General features: G+C 32.4%; 1 long non-coding RNA gene across 2 annotated transcripts in view; it reads right to left on the reverse strand.

Moving 5' to 3' along the window:
* LOC128158946 (uncharacterized) overlaps positions 1-10695 on the reverse strand; it is a 30591-nt gene extending 19896 nt beyond the window's left edge. Inside the window, exons 1-5 of one of the 2 annotated variants that reach the window (XR_008240071.1) lie at positions 7258-10695; positions 6292-6346; positions 4068-4266; positions 1337-1458; positions 913-1132 (exon numbers count right to left, since the gene is read on the reverse strand). This is a non-coding gene — a long non-coding RNA (uncharacterized LOC128158946). The remainder of the gene's footprint in view (positions 1-912; positions 1133-1336; positions 1459-4067; positions 4267-6291; positions 6347-7257) is intronic. The other variant, XR_008240070.1, reaches the window with a different exon arrangement.
* Positions 10696-12710: the final 2015 nt, after the last annotated feature.

The raw sequence follows: 12710 nt of genomic DNA on the forward strand, positions 1-12710 counted from the left end.
CATCTACAAAAAAAAAGTGGATTCTTCAATGCATGTTTTAACTATTCTGGTCAATATTCGAATAAGATCTTTGAAAATCTCCATTTATTCCTTTGTAAAAATTCAACGCCTCTTTGAGGACCAACCCTTGCCCCGGAAATCATGATTTGAAAACTTTTGTTTGCTATTTCTAAAGATGTTTTCATCCCAGTTTCAGCGTTTCTAGCTAAATAACTTTCGGGAAGAATACTTTTACTAAATACAAAACAATTCCTCCATATACGCCTAACCCAAAGATCATTAAGTTTTTTACTCTACCCTACACTTCTTGAGGATACTTGTATCTATTAACCCATTGTGGTCAAATCATATCAGGAAGGACTTTGATTTAAACAAAGTAAAGTATACAATACGCGAAGATGCTCACGCACATTTTAACCCTTTATAGGTCGCATGGATTGAGCTAAAAAATGATATTCCTATTAATATTTGATTTCTATGTAAGAATTTGATACTCAAAATCTGGCTCAATCCTACCCCCAATGATATACACTAATTTTTGTCTACATTACCCGCGAAAGTTTCCGATTCTCCAATCGTGACCCCACACTAACCAAAAGTAATATGTTTTGATTTTACGTTAATATACTTTACAAAAACTGTATTTCTGAGATAAACTTATGTATAGTCCTAGTATTGAAGACTACTATACTTCAACCAGCTAAAAGTTAACAGAAAGATAAGTAAAAGATTACTAAATGTCATTGTTATATCATTCAGTCACCTTTTTGGATCTCTCTGTTAAAATTCAGGTGACTGTGAATGGTACAGGTTTATCTTGTAAATGTTCTTGACAACTGCAGTTGAAAAAAATTGATCAGAAAATCTCGACTGAACCGAGATTAGTTTAAATCGCTGATTTCTTCATTATACCTTAATTTCTTCACTGAGATGTCCTATGGTCCTAAAAATGTATTGGTTTTCTTTTTCTGCGAAAACTTCAGTGGAATGGTAGAGAAGATCATCATTTAGGCCAAACATTTGACCTGATGGCAGCCAATAGAGGCAACAAATGTTCCGGAGATGTTTGCCTCAAACATTTTGTTGTAAAGGTACATGGATTTTTATGATCTTTCATTTTATGATTGAAGTTCTTAAAAAAAATACATTTTCGTTTGATTGTTAGCAACAAGTAAAAATACAGATTGTTTAAGGCGTTGGACCAAGCTTGTTAGAAACGATGCAACAGGGAGGTATTTAAATTTTTACATTACAAGATTAGAAAGAGAGAACAGATATAAGCCATTTTTTTTAAAATGGTTTCTCAGAAACTTGTATTTTATCAAATTTACTTTACCTTGTTATTACTTTACAAATTGGAAACACAATTCTCAATCCTTTTCAAAATAGGTTGTTACGATGATTATAAGACGATAATACGTACATGCACAATACGTCAGTGGTCAATTACACAGCAGGCTGCAAAAAAAAAAAAAATGAAATTGTTGTTCAAAAGAATCTTTTTTTTTAAATCAGAATTTATGTTTAACATTTTGCTTATGTAAAAGATTTGATGTTTAAACATAACACCTTTATGCGGAAAACTTAGAGAGCATTCGTTTTTATGTGCAAATGTTTGGGGAACCAACTGATATTTAGGTACACTGTCACATGAAACTTCATGTGATCTATCTTGCATCTTGCATGTGATCAAAAATTTTTTGAAAATTTAGGGTAGTTTTGGACCACGTGGATATTCTACCTGTAATAATCATTACAAAACAAGATGGAATTTAAATTGATGTATATATATATATTGGTTTTCTAACATGATCATAATTTGAACTTTAAGAATTTAAAGAGTCGAGGTAATAACATGAAGGTTTTATTGGGGGATTTTTTTGGTGAAAAATGAATTCCATCATCTTCAGAATTAGAATTTGTTTGCTAATTTTTTTTAATGTTTGATGTAAATATCCTCTCGGAAGAATGCATTTTGTATATGTTGCGATTGTGTCTTGAAACGTTTTGTGCAGTCTGTTAGAGAGGAAATATGTTAGATGTATAAGCAAACTGTTTCTACATATGATGTAGATGGCAGTTACAGTGTTTCTAAAATAAAAATAAAATTTATTTTTTAAATAAAAAAAGGTTATCGACCTATATAATTACAGATTATAATATCATATATTTATAACATTAGAATCTGATTAAGAAACCGAAGTTTCAAAACAATCGCACGGCCATCAACATCCCTGTCACCAGGAACGGAGCTCCGCCCATCAAAGTAGGCTCATATGAACTAAGTCGGACAGGTCTTCCCGATAATGACGGGGACATGTCACGTTAACGCTCCCCTGTCCGTTGTGAGCTAGTAACACCGCCCTATATCGGTACACCTTATTCATATGCAGCGATGTCTCAGACTTGAAATGATAATCATATAAGAATTTATCACTACAAGAAGTATTCCATGTATTTTATTGATTTATAATATCATAAACTATGCACAATTTTAATTGTTGGACTAATAAGGAAAGTATCTGCTACCTAGTTACTGCAAATCCTCTAAAAATTCAACTTACCCTAACATCTTGTCCTTGGAGACTTATGATCTTGATAATCATCTAGCCTTATATACCTGTCAGATTTACCGTATACTATTCTTTGATTTTATTTGATAACTTTTCAAGAGACGCACCGAATTTTTAATTTGCAGCCTCAGATCAATTCGAAAGGGGTAGATATACGCATTTTCATCAAACTTAAATCTGAATAACCTGTGCTTTCATACTAAGTACTGAGTTTTGGACCAAAAACTTTCCCATAATAGTTTTAAAGATTTTCTCTATTTATTCCTATGTAAAATTTCAAACCGCCATCACGGCCCCGCCCTGCCACTAGGGACTGTGATTTTGCAAACTTGAATTTACACTACCCGAGGATGCCTCTACACAAGTTTCAGATTTTCTGGGCAACACGTCTTCAAAAAGAAGATTTTTAAAGATTTTCTATATATATTCCTATGTAAAAATTCATCCCCCATTGTAGCCTTACCCTACCCCTGGACTATTATTTAAACAAACTTGAATCTATATGATCTGGGGTTGCTTCCACTCAAATTTGGGCTTTCCTGGCCTAATAGTTTTGAGAAGAAGATTTTTTAAGATTTTCTCTATATATAAAAATTTATCCCCCCATTGTGGCCCCGCCCTACCCCCAGGGACCATGATTTGAACAAGTTTGAATCTAAATTATCTGAGGAAGGTTACACGCCAATTTGAGCTTTCCTGGCCAAATAGTTTTTAAAAGAGTTATTTTAAAGATTTTCTCTATATATTCCTGTATAAAAATTTATCCTCCAATTGTGTCCCCACCCTACCCCCGGGGACCATGATTTGAACAAACTTGAATCTACACTATCTGAGGATGCTTCCACTCAAATTTGAGCTTTCCTGGCCTAATAGTGTTTTAGAAGAAGATTCTTAAAGATTTTCTCTATATATTCCTATGTAAAACTTGATCCCCCAATTGTAGCCCCACCCTACCCTCGGGGACCATGATTTGAACAAACTTGAATCTACACTAAATGAGGATGCTTCAATTTTAATTTGAGCTTTTCTGGCCTTAAGGTTTTTGAGAAGAAGATTTTTAAAGATTTTCTCTATATATTCCTATGTAAAAATCCATTCCCCCAATATGGCCCCACCATACCACCAGGGACTATGATTTAAACAAACTTATATCTACACTACCCGAGGATGATTCCACTTTAATTTGAGCTTTTCTGGCCTAAAAGATTTTGAGAAGAAGATTCTTAAAGATTTTCTCCATATATTCTTATGAAAAACTTGATCACCCAATTGTGGCCCCACCCTACCCCCGGGGACCATGATTTGAACAAACTTTAATCTATACCATCTGAGGATGTTTCCATTTTAATTTGAGCTTTTCTAGCCTGATAGTTTTTAAGAAGAATTTTTTTTAAAGGTTTCCTCTATATATTCCTATGTTAAACCTCACCCCCCTCTTGTGGCCCCTCCCTACCCCCGGGGACCATGATTTGAACAAACTTGGATTAACACTACCTGAGGATGCCTCCACACAGGTTTACGCATTTGAGGCCGAATAGTTTTTGAGAAGATTTTTGAAAATTACCAACACATTTTCAATAATTCTCAATTATCTCCTCTTTAAAGAGGGCGTGGCCTTTCATTTGCAGAAACTTGAATCCCCTTCACCGAGTGGTGCTTTGTGCCAATTTTAGTTGAAATCTGCCCAGTGGTTCTTGAAAAGAAGATGAAAATTTGAGAAGTTTACAACAACGACAACGACGACAACGACAGACAACGGACAAATTGTGATAAGAAAAGCTCACTTGAGCCTTTGGCTCAGGTGAGCTTAACATGCATGTACTGTTTGTTTAGCTTGTAATTCGGGTCACATCCCATGTGTGGTCTAGTGTTGAAAGGAAGATTTGTAATACATGTAAGTAATTTTTCAAAATGTATTTTAAGGAAGAAGTCTTTTCATTATCAAACATACTTCTTATAATAAGGAATGCATGAAATTTTGACACAGTCAAACGGATCATATTACTTAATGATTCTATCAGTTAAATTAAATTTGACCTTTTTGTTTTCGGATAAAGGTCAGGTCAAGGTCACTACCTTTTTCTTCAACGTAAAGAGTGATAAAAATAAGTGTAGCTCGTTATAGTTCTGTAGACGTTTGTTTAAGATTTGAAGATTCAAATCTTCAATGAAATCATAGACCATGAGAGTGTCTATCAGCTTATACTACTAAATTGGAATAAATATTTATACTAAAATTGATATTGCTTAGCCCGCATTTCCTCTAATTTTCTTAAATTTTGAAGAAATTTTGATTTTTCTTTTATGCTTCCAATAATCAAATATTTCTAATTTTTATGTATTATGAAGACTTTATATAAAGATATAAATTAACATAAAAGCTAATATATTGACCGTTTCATAAGAGAGAAAAACTGATTTTAGTGATTTTTTCACAAAAATCAATGTATAGAATGGGCGCTTTAAAAAGCTTATAAAAATGTTATTTGATAGGCAAATCATATTTTAAAAACATATTCTGAAACCCAAGTTAGTTCACATTAGTTCACATAAGTTCACATTAGTAAAAAAAATCCAACATTATTGTTATTGTTTTTAAAATGCTAAATCAGACTCATTATATAAATATAATCTGCAGCAATTCTGAATTGCGCAACATGTGATATTTTCCTACGCCAATATTACGCCAAAAATATAGTCCTTATTCCATTCTAAACATTGATTACATTTTTCTATGCCAAGTTGTATGATAGTAAAAAAGAAAGAAAAATATACTATTTTAATTTCCTTTCATCTTGATTTAATGAACAATTAATCAAATTTACGTTTGACAAGTTGAAAACCAGAAAAGGATAATATAATCCACAATAATCTTGTGAAATAATTTATAATGATTGGCTACATCAAATGGTGTTTCAATTAATATATAACTAGGCATGTATAAAACACATTAATGCATTATTTTAATATTTTGTATTATATTAAATAATATGAAAATTTTAATAAATCTCGAAATATAGAATGATCTGGAACAGTTTTGAATAAGGAGTACAATGCACTTAAATAGCCTCCCCCTGTATTTTGGTAATTAATTATTACATGACTCAATAGTTAGTCTCACACCGGGACGCTACCAAGAAGCTATTCCATAGTAGGTCTATGGGAGGCTACTGTGTTGAAATAATGATAAAATTTTTAATCAAATTCAAATGATATCATAGGTACCTCAATCAATCTGTTGGTTATTCTCTTTACGTATCGTCATAGGTAGCATCAGAGGCTACACAGAGGCTAGTCAATAGTAAAACTGTGTGTTGCTACTGTTTTTGAAAACTAATCAGTTTGTTAAATAATCAAACTCGTTAAATTAGGTTCAGATATCATCATCACACTCTGGGAGGCTACCAAGAGGCCACTCCAAAGTAATGCTATAAGAGGACTCTTAGCTGGAATACTGTTTGTTTTTCCTACTACAAATTTTGAATAAAAATAATAATTGGTCTTTGATTGTTTTAAACTAATCAAGAACTAAAATGGGTTGTTGTTTATTTTTTTTATTTCTGTGTTTTAGTAAAAGTAGTTCATTATATGGTCTTAACTGTACATCTTGTCACGGTTCATTTAAATTCATGTCAATATTTTATTTGGAAAAGGTACTATAAAATAAAAGCATTTTAACAGAAAATCAAACAAGTAGCTTATTTGCCACATGACTCACCTGAAAAATAATGTCGTCTGAGGGAAGTACATTGGTAACTATCAAGCGTTTTGCTCTGTTAAAACCAATTAAATTACAATTTTAGATTCCATGAAAACATTATATTTTAATTCTATTTTATTCTATATCTATAATATCTTCCACCTTAAGGTTTTTATTATAATTAAAATACTTTTTGAAATTACACAATATTTAACCCCAAAAATGCGTTTTTAAATATTTTGGAAAGGTAATTCTGAATTACAGAATCGTAGCGAAACATCTAACCTACAGCGCTACGTATTTAGTAGACAATTTTGTGAAAGAAAATGTTTATAAAGTGATATTTGATTTTATTTTTTATTTCGATAAGTAGTACGTTACAACTTGAAGGTGTACCATGACATTTTATTTCATTTTCTTTATTTGGCCTTGTGTTGCTGAAGGAGAGATAATAGGTAAACTAGGTTTACCGACGGATATACAGATAAACAGCAGATATTTTTTATCTTTCCCTCTGCCAGGTGGTACTGTAAACGTATTACATTTGGCTGCGTATTCTATTTAGTGCTTTTGGCGGAATGTGGCTTCCGCTAAATCAAGTACATCGCTAACTGCCATACATACATGTGAAAGAATAGTCACGTTCAGGAATACGCTTATTCAAATCTACACCAACTTGTTCAAAAACTAATTTCCGCCAAATATTGTACACGCCAAATATAATACGTTTACAGTATTATTCTTAACATTTTGAGGCCTTTAAGAGGGGTGCTTTCTGATAAAGTTAATCACATAACAATTTTTTGTCATTCAGCTACATGAAAGTTGACTGACTATTTTTAAAATATTACTGAATAGTTATATTATTCAGTCACCTTTTTGGACCTTTCTGTTAAAATTCAGTTGACTAAATGGTACGGGTTCATCTAAGTGTCAACATAAGCTGAACAAAAATAGTTTAATGGGCTGATTTCTGCATCATACCTTAATTGCCTTACTTCAATGTCCCATGGTCCACGTCCCCTTTAAAAATATAAATTGCGTTTCTCTTTTCTGCGAAAACGTTGGCATTAGGAAGAAGTTGCTACTCTGGGCATTGAACAACATGTTTTGGGCCAAATATTTGACGTGACGACAGCCAATGTAGGCAGCAAATATTCCGGAGATATTTGCCTTAAACATCTTGTTGTAACTCTTCATGTATTTTCATTTCATGATGAAAGTTCCCTAGAGAAAAATACAGTTTGGTTTGATTGTAAGCATTAGTAAAATACACTTATTTCATTTCAGAGTGTCGGACAAACTTTTTGTTTTACTATGCGACAGTGAATATTCATTTTCTTTAATTTTGTAAGATTTGAAAAGAACAAATATAAGACCTGTTTATAATAGTTAAATAAGTAAACAGCACAGTACCAATTCATACAACGATGTGAAGCCTAAGAAACTTTTAAGTTGTTTACCTATTAATTACTGTACAAATTAGAAAACAATATGATTATTTCTTTTCAAAATAGATCTTAACTACACGACGATAAAATTTTCAATATGTGAATGGTCATTTTCATTACAGACTACAACAGAATCATAATTTGTTGTTGAAAAGAATATTTGATCTAATGTATTACAATTTGAATATGAGATACTATGGATATTTGAATTGAATATACATGTTCTAAGCGACTCAAAGATCTGAAGGAATATTCGTGCATATATGCATCATGCTAGGGAAACCCAACAGTTTACCTCAATTGTGTTCATTGCTCTTGATAGGTAAGACGATGATTAATTTAAAAGATTGTGCAAATTGTTTTAACAATAAATTTAATAAACATGATATATTTTTAATTCCCAAAGAAAAAAAAAAGCATAATATAACATAACAAGGTACTTTAATCTTCCATTGGATTGCATGTTGACTGGTGTTTCCCATAATAATTGTTAGACCATAATTGATCACCTAATTGTCTACTGACTTTTCCTTTTTCCGGTCAGCAGAAGATACTCACTCCTCCGACGCACCTGATCCTACCTCTATCTTTTTAGTGGTCCGTGTTGCTCTGCCTTGAATTTGTATTTCGTTTTATGGATTTTTGAGATGGTTGACAGTTTGTATAATTGTCATTTTTGTCATCCATGTTAATGAAGAGATTTAAGTCAAATAATTACATATTCAGAATAAAACAAATGACGTCACAGAGTATGACATTAACTGTGCCAATCGAACATACCCAATATATCTTTTCCCCATATTTCTTTACAATGAGCTGAGCCGACCCTATGAATAGGTGCTAGTTCAGACCTGTCAAGCTAGTGAAACGCATATGTGAGGGGGCAGTTTAGATCAATCTTGTGTGGCATACTGTGTTGAAACAGTTTGACAAGGATATAGAAAGAGGACCGTCGGGAGTATTGATTTAGTACTTTAATCAATGTAAATTTTGTATTTCATTAATTATGAATATCCGTCCTATAAAGTCACCTTGGCTATAATTCACAGCGATGTTACCTATGTGTGCGCTCAGGTGTGACTTTAAAGAGAGCGTTTAAAGGGAATTTTATTTTGTCAATCGTTAGGTTTATCGTATTACTGTATTATAAAATTGTGCTTTAAAATGTAGTTTATATGCTTTATTTTTGATGTTACATTTTCATTTATATGGTTTAGCGGAAGTTAGCCACCGGAAGTATGACGTCATTTGTTTACCGCTATCTTAGAATACTAATGCATTCACGTTACTTAGTGATTCTATGAGACTAGAATACACAGACTGTATTAAATGTTGTCTTTAAATACAATATTTTATATTAATACATATGTAATAATAAAAATGCTACTAATATTATACAGCTCAGAGATAATTTTGTTGTGTTATAGTGTTGCTAACATATTGTTGTGCCGTATTGTTTTGATTGGTAATTTGATGAAGCAGACGGTGATGTTGATGACGATGTTTTGATGATGATGATGATGATGATGATGATGATGATGTTGACGACGATGGTGGGGTTGGTGGTGGTGATGGTGGTGTTTGTGATGGTGAATAACAATATTTCGATGATGGTAATGTTGATAATGACAGTCTGAATTACGATGATATTCTTTATTTTCTAATGTGACATGTGACATTTTTCCGTATTCCAAAATTATTCAGCAATGGTTACGATTTGTCATTTGTGTGATTGAATTGGTCTCTTTGTCTTTTCGGCGAGGGTTGATATTCGGCAATATGGCAGACAATTCTCCTATTCATGTTGATTTTTCATAAGAATAAATACAGAATCTGAGTTTTTTTAAAAAATTGTAGCAATTGTCCATTAAAATTACTTTTAAATTAGAGTATTTGCTCTTTTAAATTACGTTCAATTGTTGTGTTTGGAGCAGAATAAAATAGAAGCTTCTAGATTTGCTTAAACTTCATCGGGGAGACTGGAGCAAACATCAACAATTAAATAACAATGCAATTGTGCAGCAAAGATTCTCAAATGAAGATTTATTATTTTAAAGATTTCGACTGTGTCAAATTGGACAAGATGTACATGATTGTAGGGTCACTTTTTGCATGAATTTTTGAATATCATCGCTTCTTCTTAAATAAATGCTCAATTGATAAACCTCAGAAAAACAAAACAGTAGGTTTTTTACTGACTGCGAAACCTCGCCGTCTATGGGACTGATCGACCCGATACCTTTCCTTAGTCAGTTAATAACAAACTTAAGGCATACATTTCTCCTAATTAAATATGTACCAATTCAATGTTTGTGATATTAATTGTTCACTTTTATAAGAACAAACAAAGTGATAAAAAACATACACCAGTATATTGTATCAATTACAACAGCATAGCCCTTTCTTCCTTTTTTCTGACTGCAAGAAATATGAACACGATAAAGAGCATAATTATTTTTCATTATTAGACGGGAAGATGAAGTTCCTCTGAAGTCGGTGTCAGAGGACCAATCGTACTACTCGAATAGTAATACGCTGACGTGTCTATGCCACAGGACTGCGTTTTACACTTTGCAGCACTATATTTTAAAGTTTTTTATCCAACATGATAAAGGTGTTTAAAAAACCTATCATTAGGAAATACCAAAAGAATTCGATCAACCCAGAACTTAAACTCGACAAAAGAATACCAATTTACAGAGAACAATTATGTTGGAAATTGATTGATTCTATTGTTTGAGCACTGCTCGAATAGAATTTTTAATTCGCTGAGGATATTGTCTCATTCATCAGTAGACAGAGTAAACATTCAAAATTATTGATTTTTTTTTTAATTTACGTAAGACTTAAGCACAGGACACCTACTATTACAAATTTTAAATCCCCAAAGTCAGTGGTTTGACAAAAGCCCCCCCCCCCCCCCCCCAACACATTTTTAGAAAAAATAAAGTGTACCAACTGCATCCTTTACCTGCTCTTCGGGACAGTGTAAATCACATTATATATCTTTGATACAAACGTTTAGAACTGTCTGTTACACACTCAATCCCCAATTTAGAGTAAAAACTTTTTATTGACGTAAGTCTGCAACCCAACCCCCCCCCCCCCCCAAAAAAAAAATCCTATTGGTAAAATAATAAATAAACTTTTAAATCATAACCTAAATCCACCTATACTCTTGCTTTCTGTTCATGTCATGGGTAACAATCCCATAAATAAAATTTAATAAAAGAATCCCAATTTTAATAGAACAATAAATTGGCAATTGATTGATTTTATTGTATGAGTACTGTACACAGGGCGAAAAACAATCTTCAATGAAGTCCTTACTGGTGACTTAAAGGTGGTGTAATTGTTTTTCTATGCAATGAAAGCTTTAAGATTACAGAAACCACTGAATTTTTTATTCTGGTGATGAATGATTCATTTTATTTAAAATAAAACATGTCAATTCTGTGCCCCCTCCCAAATGAAAGATATTTATTTTATTTTCTAAATAAAAGCATGTAAATTTTTAAACTTGCTACATTAACTTACTTGTAAATAATGTAGGCTTGTATAACAATTAGCACCATGACTAGCAAGGCTAACCAGGCTAACAAGACTACCTGCAAAAACAGTGCTATGACCAGAATGGCAAGCACTTCTCCTGGGGTTGACCCTTGCACATTTCTTGGATTTACCTCATCATCTATAGGCTCAGCCATTCTGAAATAGGATAAGCTGCATGCTTGAAATTATACATTACACTTAAGTTACTTTTGTAGTTAAATAGTTTGTCAAGCTCACTTACACAGACAAATCAGAAAAAAAGTGATAAAATACAAATGTAGGATTTGAAAATAAAAATATCATATGTTGTGGGATTTTGAACACAAACTGGAATTGTTTGGAATCATACATTAATATAAATGCTCCACAACCTTCATAAGCCAGTGTTCAAATGAATCAGCATCAAATCTATGGTATACTTTAACATCTGTAATGATAATGACTAGCTTTATTTTAACATAATATTGGGCATTTTGTGCATCAAGTGTCAAAATAACTCTTCCTGCAGTTTTCAAGAAAGGAAGTTATTTGCAGTTCAGTTGTACAGATAGGCACACTGATGATAAGCATCATACCTGATTTTTTAATTATTAAACGAAATTGTGACCCTAATTATTTTAGGTTGGATTATGGCCTGCTTGTGCGAATGTCGTGAAAATAGATAAAATTTAGCAAAATCTTAAAATTCAGGCGGTATTTCGGACAGAGACAGAATTACGAAAAGTAACGCCTCTGTCAGTAGAAAAGGTCGTTCTTAGGGTTCGTTGCCAAAAGAAAGTGCCAAAACACTGAAACAAAATTTCGCCTGAAAATTCTAGTAGGAGTGCAATCCTCTGATAAGTCAAAATCAATTGATGTGTTAGGGAAATTACAGTAAGGTTAAGTTTCAATTAAGTGTACACTCATGACAGTATTTGAATTCCTGGACAAAAAGAAATGGCTTTTTAAGTTTGTAGGTCACTTGATATTGTATAATAAATAGGACTTTAAAAGCATTAACCTAACCTTTTCCATGCGTCATTTCATTTTCCAGGCGTATTTTGTTCAGGCGAAATTTTAATTTTCCAGGCGTAGGGATACCGTTTACAATAACAAATACATTAACAACTCTCCTCTTGTTGAACAAATAGCATGGATTTGAATTAGCATATTTCTAAATTGACCATATTACACATGGCATTTTATGTCATTCCTAATTTAATGGGAACCTCTTTCTGCACAGAAAATGGAAAAAAATAGAATATCCCAATACTACATGTACGTACACATATTTACAGTAATATTTATTTCATCTTAAAGTTACTATTATACCTGAATAGGTCAACTTGACTTGCTCTAAAGTTATACTCATATATTGCCTTTGCTTTTGCATTTTAATCTTGTCATCACAATTTACAATGGGGAAATATTCTCAATTGCAGGTCAGAGGCACCT

Source organism: Crassostrea angulata, chromosome 8 (genome assembly GCF_025612915.1).
Source record: "Crassostrea angulata isolate pt1a10 chromosome 8, ASM2561291v2, whole genome shotgun sequence".
Taxonomy (NCBI): domain Eukaryota; kingdom Metazoa; phylum Mollusca; class Bivalvia; order Ostreida; family Ostreidae; genus Magallana; species Magallana angulata.